Genomic DNA, 11,225 nt, shown 5'->3' on the forward strand with positions numbered 1-11,225 from the left:
TCCTTAGTCTCGTCCATTCATCCTTTTATTTTTTTATTTTTTTATATTTTATTTATTTATTCATGAGAGACACAGACTGAGAGAGAGAGAGGCAGAGACACAGGCAGAGGGAGAAGCAGGCTCCATGAAGGGAGCCCGATGCGGGACTCGATCCTGGGACTCCAGGACCACGACCTGGGCTGAAGGCAGGTGCCAAACTGCTGAGCCACCCAGGGATTCCCCCATTCATCCTTTTAGATCCCCGCTTAGACATTACTTTTCAAAGAAGCCTTCCCTGACCACTTGAAATGAGATATCCTTAAAATCTGAGGTAGAGAATACTATTCTAGCACTCACTATATTATTTTGTGTTTGCTTATTTCTCTGTCTTTACCAACACACCCTAGTCTCTGAATTCTGTTAGGAGGCAATATCATTCTCTAGCAGGGCCTGAAATCTGGGAGGCATGCAGTGAGAAACAAATGGTTAAATTGAATGGTCACAGCATATATTCTATTCAAAGCCACAAAGGCCTCTGTTGCATGATTCTTCCACTAACAAAAGCCTACATACATTGATTTATGGAGCTATCATTGAAAAATGATAATTAGTGAAATGTTTATATACATGTGATATGTACATATGTATATCATTAATGTTCATGACTAATTATCTTGGTGGCTGATTTTCTTTTAAGTTTTCAAGAATAAAGTTTAGGGTCCCTCTGTTATGTTCAGATTGAAATTGCATTAATTGGTACAAATGTTTCAAAAAAATAATTACTACTTTTTGGCCAAGTAATTTTACTTTTGAAAAGCCTAGGGAAATAATTCTAAATGCAGGAAATGTTTTATGCATAAGAACACTGAGTGAGGAATGATTTATAAATAATTTAAAAATGAGAAACAAACTCCCTTGATAGGTAATAGAGGGAGAGCTACATAAATTCTATGGATATTAAAAATAGTGTTCAAGAAGAATCCAGAACAGTGTGGTAGAAATTGCTTTATACTGTGACTACAACTATTTAAAGAGGAAGAAAATCCCAAACCTATAGTAGAAATTAATTAAAATGTGAAATGGTATGGTTTACATGGTGGGACAATATTACGATTTTTCCCTTTATTCCATTTTCTAAATTTTAAATGTGATTTAATTACTATTATAGTTTTTCTAAAAGTACAATAAACATTGGAGCAAATAATATAAAAAATTTTTCTTTTTAATTTTTTTTATTTTTAAAGATTTTTATTTATTTATTCATAAGAGACAAAGAGCAAGAGAGGCAGAGACACAGGCAGAGGGAGATGCAGGCTCCCTGCAAGAAGCCTGATGTGGGAGTCGATCCCAGGACTCCAGGATCATGCCCTGAGCTGAAGGAGATGCTTAACCACTGAGCCACCCAGGCACCCCCATAAAAGTTTTTTCAAAGCTCCTATGACTAAAATGTGTGTCTCTGATGAGGTTTTTGCTTAGGACTTTCACTTTGAGAGTACAGGGACAAAGATTTATAATGCATTATGAGATACTGTAGAGCAACTGGCAATTCAGAAAACATGTAGTTCTAAGACTCCCAGAAATATTGGTAGTCGTATCTAAAATTTTCCACATTTCTAATTATTATACAATGCCTGAGGAATGTGGAGCAGAAGTCTGTCCTCAAACTTCAATGAACAGAATAACAACCAGAACCTCCGGATTAAATGAGATTGCCCAGCCCTGGCCCCAGAGATTCAGACTCATTAAATCTGAGTTGGAGTTCAGGCATCTGCCATTTTTATCTAACAAGCAAAATACTGATACAGATGAACCATAGACTACAGACTATGAAAAACATGTTTTTCTTTGTCTTCCGAGGTCTTGACCTATTTCTTTCTTTCTTCTTTCTTTCTTCTTTCTTTCTTTCTTTCTTTCTTTCTTTCTTTCTTTCTTTCTTTCTTTCTTTCTTTTTTTAGATTTATTTATTCGAGAAAGAGAGAATGCAAGTGGGGGGAGGGAGAGAGCGAGAAGGAGAGGTAGAGAATCTCAAGCAGACTCCCCGCCCAGCATAGAGCCCAGTGCGGGGCTCATCTCACAACCTTGAAATCATGACCCCCCCCTGAAATCAAGAGTGGGAAACTCAGATGACTGAGCACCCAGGTGCCTCTGTCCTATTTCTAATTCAGAAGTGGCCAATTGTAATGAGCTCTGCTATGGAAGGTAAATTCTGCAAATTTCACCAACCTACAGCACAGCTGACACCTGCAACCCCAAGTTGGAAGTTTTACAGAGCACTTCACATTAGTTTGCTGGTTCTCAGGAAAAAAATAGAAAAAAAGAGAAAGAAAATGCCTATGCTTTAAATTTGAACCAGTGTCTCATGTCTTGTCGCTTTGGGATAATAATAGGTGAGCAATCACTTTTATTACTTCTGAACTGGCCCCTTTGACAGGTCCATTAATATAAAAAAACAAGCTAAAGAATTATTCTAACCTTCTTTTGTAATTCAAAGAACATCTGCTATTCAGTCACTTTTTGGACTTGGACTTTGGATAAACAATGATAATATCTCATCAGTGTTTCAATGTAACTTTATCATCTTAAAACTGGGAGAGTGAAGTGAGAGTCTGGCTGTCTGGCAGGGATTGCTCTCTCAGGGATGCCCTGGAGGTGAGAAAGCAGGACACCCCCACATTCTATTCGATCACCATCCCAGCATTTGCCAAATATATATCCGACTGCTTGGAGACTGCTGGAAGGGAAAGGAAATCTGCTGGAAGCTTTCACCTATTTCTAAAGGGAATTTTATCCCCTTTGCAGCCAGCGCTGAGTTCTACTTCTCTGTCAGGCATGTTAAGTAAGGCACAATGATTCTTCAAGAGTCTGAGTCACAAAGTAACTCTTGTAAGGAAAATAATTGCTCATAAGGAAAAGCAATTTTTTCCTTCAACAGATCTTCACCTGCTGTGCTGCTCTTGTAGTTATACTCTACAATTTAATTTCTTCCTTATTTCTCCCTTTTCCCCCCTACCTTGGGCTAAGGGGTTGGTGCTGGTGTGTATGTCTACCTCTTCCCCTCTCCAGAGGGCACCTCTATGAAATTGGTAGAGTGGGGGAGCGGCCAGAGCAGAAGCCCCTGGAGCCCTTGGTAGGCCACCAGCAGAGGGGACAGGAACTCAAGTTACCCTTTTAAAACTCACGTGGTCGCTAGGATAGACTTCCAGGTGGCTCTTGCACCTTCATTGCCTTGGCAGGAAACAGCCTGTGGCCCCCGATCAGCCCTATCCACTTCCTTGCTGCAGGGAGCCTGGAGTCTGCCCGGTAACAACCAGCTGAGATTCTCCTTGTTTGTCACTAACCTCATTTAACAGTATTGGCGACAGCCCCTCGTTACATGGAAGGAATCGCTCCTGGTGGACATTTAGATTAGATGGAGTTCAAGAAAGGGACGGTCACGGGGCGCCTGGATGGCTCAGTAGTTGAGCATCTGCCTTGGGCCTGGGTCATGATCTCGGAGTCCTGGGATCAAGTCCTGGGATCAAGTCCCGCATCCCGCTCCCCGCAGGGAGCCTGCTTCTCCCTCTACTGTGTCTCTGCCTCTGTGTCTCTCATGAACAAATAATAAAATAAAATAAAATAAAATAAAATAAAATAAAATAAAATAAAATAAATAAAATCTAAAAAAGAAAGGGATGGTCAGTAGTGTATTTTTTAACTCTCTAGTTTGAAATAATTTCAAACTTAGAGAAAAGTGGCAATAACTGTACAAAGAACTATTCCTCAAATGTTAACATTTTACCATCTCTGCTCTGTACTTCCCTTTCTACCTATTAATAGGCTTATTGAGAACAACTTCAGATTTACAGAAAAATTGAGGAGATAGTACATAGAGTTCAGATATACTGCCCCTGCCCCCTCCCCCCCACCAGGTTTCCTATTAGTAACGTCTTACATGGGTATAGTACATTTGTCACAATTAATGAACCAACGTTGATAGTATATTGATATTAACTAAAGTCTACGGCTTATTCAGATTTCCTTAATTTTTTCTCCTTGGTGGTGTCACTTTAACTTGACTCAATATTTCTGAAGTACAAGTTGGTAAATGTATCAAAAAACATAAAATTGCACCTGGGAAAATAGTCAAGAAATTAAAAAAAACCTCATGATTATTTTTTACAAAGATATTTATATTAGTACTATTTGTTAAAGTGAGAAATGACCTGAATGTCAAACAGTAAATTAACATAGTGATATGCCTCTGGCTATCAAAAATGTAAACTAAATTGTTTGCATTTGTTTTGAAAATTGTTTTAATATATGGAATATGCTGTTAATGAAAGCAATGCAAAGCAAAATACAATATGCAAGCTGGTTAGAATTAGGCAACCCAAAGTTAAAAGGGAATTTAAAGGATTGGAAATTATTAGAATTTATCACTCTTTAGATGGTATCTTCTGTGAGTATGTCTGAATTGCTTTTAAAAAATATTATTAGAAAAAAAAATTATTAGAGGGATCCCTGGGTGGCTCAGCGGTTAAGCACCTGCCTTCGGCTCAGGGCGTGGCCCTGGGGTCCCCAGATCCAGTCCAGCGTTGGGCTCCTTACATGGAGCCTGCTTCTCCCTCTGCCTCTGTCTCTGCCTATCTCTCTCTCTCTCTCATGAATAAATAAATAAAATCTTTAAAAAAAAAGAGAGAAACAGAGAGAAACAGGCAGAGACACAGGCAGAGGGAGAAGCAGACTCCATGCAGGGAGCCTGATGTGGGACTCGATCCTGGGACCCCAGGATCACACCCCAGGCTGCAGGCGGTGCCAAACTGCTGCACCACCGGGGCTGTCCCCAAATAAATAAAATCTTTAAAAAATATATTATTAGAAAATTGAAACTATAGCGATTTTCATTCTCCAAAAATGCTTCAAGTAAAAGATCTATGAATGATAAGATATATAAGATAAAAATATTTTAGATTCCTATACTCCCTCCCGCATCCTTACGTTGAGTGGTACAGTAGTTCCAAAATATTCTCCCTAACTTTCAGAAAAAATAAAGATAAAACTAGACAAGTGTACTGGTAGATCTAGCCCGTTTTGCGTTGTAATCAAGCATAGTAACTGTTCTTCAATCATATCTGGCCCATACTTGTCTCAGGTCTCTGCTGCCCTGCTGCCCCATAAGCAAACAGAAAAGTTACAGGTGTGAGATGGGCATTCACAGCTGGGAGTTCCCTCTTGTCTTCCTTCTATGGGTGGGAGCCGGCAACCAGTTTCCTGGAGGAGGGGCCTGCTGCCTGAAAAATCAGGCACCCAGAACAATGGGCAAAGGAGCTGGGCAAAAACAAAAGAAAATTATTGCTTCTACTTGAAGGAAGGCAAAGTATGACTTAAAAAAAAAAAAAAAAGATTGTATTTATTTATTTGAGAGAGAGCACACAGTCAGCGGGAGGGGCAGAGGGAGAGTCAGAAGCAGATTTCCCACTGAGCAGGGAGCCAGATGTAGGGCTCAATCCCAGGACCCTGGCATCAGGATGTGAGCTGAAGGCAGACACTTAACTGACTGAGGAGCCCCAAGTAATGACTTTTTAAATAATTTAGCATTTAATACATTTGGGATACAGCCCCCAAACTGCCAGAGAAAGGAAATGACTTTGAAGCAAATGTCTGGCCTACAAATGAATTCTAATCTGCCCCACATTCAGTCATCTAAGGACATAAACTTTTCTTTTATCTCGAACTCCACATTTAATACCTAATTCAAATGGAGAAATAACATTGCATTAAATAATAAAACACGTTGGAAACTACTATGCATGGCATGGTTTCATTTTTGTTGTAAATCCTGGAAGTATCAAAAAATATTATCAGTAATTACCTTAAGGTAGTGAATTGAGGATAGCTTTTGTTTCCTTCTTTTCTTCTCTTTACCTGTGTTATCTGATCTTTTTTTACAGTATACATGTATAATTTTTAAATTCCTTAAAATACACAAATAGATGTAAAATTTATAAAACTCAACACTTCACCAATTAACTTTTGTTCTGTGCATCTACAATGAAGATATAATTGATATTTATAATGATAAACACAAAGCACTTAAAGATTTGCATGGCTTTTTGAAACACATAAATTACTTGGTATTTAGTTCTACTGCTGAGTATATTTAATTGTAGTTCAGTTATCTTAAACTATTAATCACGTAAAGCATATGTGAGAAACCCCTATTAACTAGAATAATTTGTCAATCAAAGCAATCTATTTCCCAAACCTATCAGACAATGGGAATTTTTATTGTGGTACCATCCCACATCACAAAATACAGTGCTTCACTGACATCTCCTCATAAAAAGTTTTCAATTTCCTTTTATGAACACCAGCAATCCATTCCTTCAAAGCCATTTTCCATCATAAGCTAGGATCTAGATGCCGTGGCTTTGTATGAATAGAGAATAGGATTTCCTCAACTTTTTTCAACTCATAGAACATGAATAAAGGCATAAGGAGTTTTGAGCTGAAGGAAATACCACACAAAAACCTCCAAAACAGAATTTGAGTCAGAGGTGTACCACAATAAAAAGGAAAATGTGAACTATGGTCAGAATAAGAGCCATCTTGTGCCCCAAATGATGGGATTGCCAGGTGATACTTGTCCACCTGTTCTGCCACTCTCTTTTCCAGGTGGCCCAGAAGAAGCTTTTAGCAGGAAAACACCTGGACCCAAGAGACCACAAGACGGTGTAAGGCGACACACATATGGGAGAGAGCTATGGTCAGGTAGCACGTGACACAACTTCTGCCTACAGAAGGTGTGTCTTTGCCCTGTACTTAAAGAATAAATCCTTTTCTCAAAAAAAAAAAAAATCACAGGCTGTTCAGGATTAGGATTTAGTCTCTGGGTTAGCTGCCTCATGCAGATGTTTCCTTTACTAATAATCTGGAAGATATCTTAAATAGACACAACAAATCTTGTGGTGTTAGAATACAGATACAACCAATTCACTTTCCTATTATGCCCCTTTAGAATATATATGATGGGTGGGTGGGGGTGGTAACATAGGATATCAATAATGCCAATAATTCATATTTTCAAATACTTCAAAAATCTTAACAAGTAACAAGTAGTCTTGAGTTTCCACCCCTTGGTTAGTCCCTAACTAAACTCGGTAGCTGGCCAAGAACAAAGATCAGAAGAGAAAATGCTTGTGAAAAATCATCTGCCCTGGATTTCACAGGGCTCCTGAAAATGTTTCTACCTCAATTTTTTTTTTTAATTTTTATTTATTTATGATAGTCAGAGAGAGACAGAGAGAGGCAGAGACATAGGCAGAGGGAGAAGCAGGCTCCATGCACCGGGAGCCCGACGTGGGATTCGATCCCGGGTCTCCAGGATTGCGCCCTGGGCCAAAGGCAGGCGCTAAACCGCTGCGCCACCCAGGGATCCCCTCAATTTTTTTAAAAAAGATTTATTTATTCATTCAGAGAGAGAGAGAGAGAAGCAGAGACACAGGCAGAGGGAGAAGCAGGCTCCATGCAGGGAGCCCGACGTGGGACTCGATCCCAGGTCTCCAGGATCACGCCCTGGGCTGCAGGCGGTGCTAAACTGCTGGGCCACCAGGGCTGCCCTCTACCTCAATTTTGAAAAGTGGTTCTAGGATTCAGATTTTCCAAGCATCTATGACAGACATCAGGAATCTTGCCCAAGAAATCCAGGGCAATATTCTGTGATCTCTTCACAATGTGTAGAAAGATGGCTCTGCCAGTTGGCTAATTATATACACTATTAGGAAACGTTACTTAAGTCATACGCCCCTTAGAAATCCAGAATTAAAATCACTACAGCGAGAAGATGTGGCCTCAGGGTAAAGCAAAATTGGCCTTTTATGGTTGCCCCTCCCACATTTGCTGCTGCCTACTAGTAAAGCACATTTTAGCACCTTCCATCCTGAAGACCTGAGGCCGGCTTGATGATCTTTTCCTTCTTTCCCCTTTCCTTTCCTCACAAAAATCAAGGCTCACAGGGATTTCATATTCAGCAGAGAACCACTTAGATCACACCAGGTGAAAATTAAGAACACTCACTCAACATCCAGACACTTTAAAGTCATAGCTAGTCCTATGCAGGTGGTTGTATTCTAGTCCTTTCCAGAAAAAAAAATAAATAAATGTGACTCGACCATCAATTCAGGCAAAGCTGTTGTCATCAATTGAATGAATATTCACTTCTCATTTTTTTAAAAAAGATTTTCTTTATTTATTTGAGAAAGAGCAAGAGAGAGAGAGCTCAAGCAGTGGGGAGGGGCAGAGGGAGAGGAAGAAGCAGACTCCCTGCTGAGCAGGGAGCTAAACCCAGGGCTCTATCCCAGGATCCTGGAGCCGAGGGGCAAATGAGCCGAAGGCAAATGCTTAACCGACTGAGCCATCCAGGTGCCCTTTTTCAAAGATTTTGAGTAATATCTCTACCTAACATGGGGCTCAAACTTAATAGCTCCAAGATCAAGGGCTGTGTGCTGTACTGACTGAGCCAGTCAGATGCCCTAATGTCAATAATTTTTAATCCACTTCAGTGAGACTTCACTTTGACCAAGTTAGTGGAATTTTGATAGAGATTACTGGATAGTTGAATTTAGATATCTTAAATTTCATCAGTGACAGTGGCTTCACACACCCATACACTCAACTCTCCACAAACTCACCCCTTCGGACCTCTGCCTGGGTTTTAGTTCCAGGCCAGAACAGAGCTGCTAATTTGACAAATATTTGTTTATGTGACTTCCTTTAGACACAATTCTGTTTAGTGACATATCATAATAGCTAATGATTGTTACACACAACGGATAATAAAATAGACTTTTTCATCTGAAATGAGAAACACAAGCAACTTTTTATGTAAGAACATAAGGAAAAATGTTTGATTAGCAAATCTTGTTCTTATCCCATCTTTTTAATCAACTAAAGGATTTTTTGTCTTTAGCATAGATGGAAATTTAAAGTGATCAGTATATTTTGAATGGGTGTTAAAAATAGTAACAGCTAATTTATTCAATATTTATGATGTGCCAGGCATTTTCTAAGGGCTTTGTATTAATTTACTTGATTCTCTCAAAAAAAAAATCTTAAAAATGAGAAAATTGTGAAGTTGAAGGTCTTGTCCAAGCCAGGACAGGAACCCAAGGCAAACTAGTTTCATTGTCATGATCTTAAATACTGTACTTTCCTATGCTTTCGTTACACATTTTTAATCATTTGCTTGAGGTGAGCAAACGAGCACACACACCAGCACTGCTGTACTAACCAGCCTGTACAGAATTTCACGCTCTTAGATTAGTGTTACCGTGAAACTAGACTTTCATTTACAGTAATAAAATGATGTGATCAAAAAATGTGTATCATTCCTATGCATTATACTGTCAATGGCTCCCCTTTGCCTGGGTCAGTGGTTCTCAAACTTGTAAAGGAAGTTATTGTGGTAATGGTTGTGAATATACTAAAAACCATGAATCGTATGTTTTAAGTAGGTGAATTGTATAGTATGTGAATTGTATCTCAATGGTATTTTTAAAAAAGATTTTATTTATTTATTAATGAGAGATACAGAGAGAGAAGCAGAGACACAGGCAGAGAGAGAGAAGCAGGCTCCATGCAGGGAGCCCGACGTGGGACTCGATCCCGGGTCTCCAGGATCACACCCTGGGTCGAAGGCAGGCACCAAACCGCTGAGCCACCCGGGTGACCCATCTCAATGGTACTTTTAAAAAATTTACAATCAAAAGCATATGGAAGTCTCGGCATGCTATGTGTAACATCCTGAAATGTTGAACCATAAGCAGTTTTACAGCAGGAAGCAAGACTATTGTATATACCATATATAAGATTGAAATTCACTAATTTACAACTATGTCTACAAAAAAAGGCAAGTGTTGAGCTAAGATTATCAACAATTTCTGCTGTTTGCCTTTAATATTAAATTGCCATTTGTCAAATTATTCTATTGCCTACCACTACTTCATAGCAAACAGGCATTAACAACACTGAAGACATAAAGAAATTTTGAAAGGGAAACTTTTGAGTACATCCTATCTAAAACATTGACATCTATTTTTTGTCTTCATATTAAAGCTTTAGGAAAACATCTGTATTTGGAGTAACACTAAGGTTCTCTGGAGGAGTTTTGACAGTCCTTGGCTTCCTGGAAAATGCCTATATTTCTCTACATAGCATAAAAGACCCTTGTTTTCAACCTGGCCTTAAATGACCTTTTCATCTTTGTCTCTTTCCACACCACCTCACTTCTGTCACACAGCAGTGTTCAAGTATCCCCCAAACACATCCTGCAGCTTTACTCAAGCTCCTTCCTTCTGGAATATTCTTTCCTCCTTTCTCCAATTGGCCCTTCAAAGCCCATCTAACGTCCATCTTATATTCGTGATTTTCCTGGTCCAGGAAAGTGCCACAAGAGCAGGAAACGCATACATCTTATCGCATGTTGAATTTCCAGTATAAGCGTGGAGACTAGTATAAAGAAAATTCTCCATAAATATCCCTTTCTCCATATTCTCATAGTCTAGATGCACACATCTATCCACCTCCATTGCACTATTGAAATTATTTTTCAGTGACCCACCTTCCCCAATAAACTGGGAATTCTTGAAGGCAGGAATGATATCTTTATCACATAGTAGATGTGCCATAAATATCTGTTAAATTTTGATGAATTGAAAACACATTCTCCAATTTCCAGATTGGTTCAAAGTCTTCAGGAAAAATAAAACGTTCAAACAGTTTACTAAAATACCATGTGGCAAAAACTCTAAGTGAGGTGTGTACACAGTATTATGAGAATTCTGATGAAAGAACTATACATCTTCTGGCTTGGAGGTATTTACCCTGGACTCTTCTTAGAGGATTGACAGTTGAGCTGACCCTTGAAAATTAAGTGTAAGGTCACCAGTTAAACAGTGAAAGGGGTTCTAAACCAAGGGAATTCAGCACCAAGACAGAAACTGAGAGGGTGGGGCCCTTAGCACTCCAATGGGTCTGGTATGGCTTCAGTGGTAGGGTTCATGGCAGGGAGTGGTTGGCAGGAGGGTGGAGAAATGTGCTAGGCCTGCCAACCCTCCTAGCGTGGTCTTTATGACTTGAGCAAGAGAGTGACACAGATTTGTATTTTACCCTGTTCTCAACATCTTCCACCCTGCCCCCTCCTAACATACATGTTGACCATGTAAGAGAGTTGACCAAAGTCATGGGTACAATGTGTGGACCAAGGCAAA

The sequence above is a fragment of the Canis aureus genome, chromosome 33 (assembly GCF_053574225.1).
Source record: "Canis aureus isolate CA01 chromosome 33, VMU_Caureus_v.1.0, whole genome shotgun sequence".
NCBI lineage: Eukaryota > Metazoa > Chordata > Mammalia > Carnivora > Canidae > Canis > Canis aureus.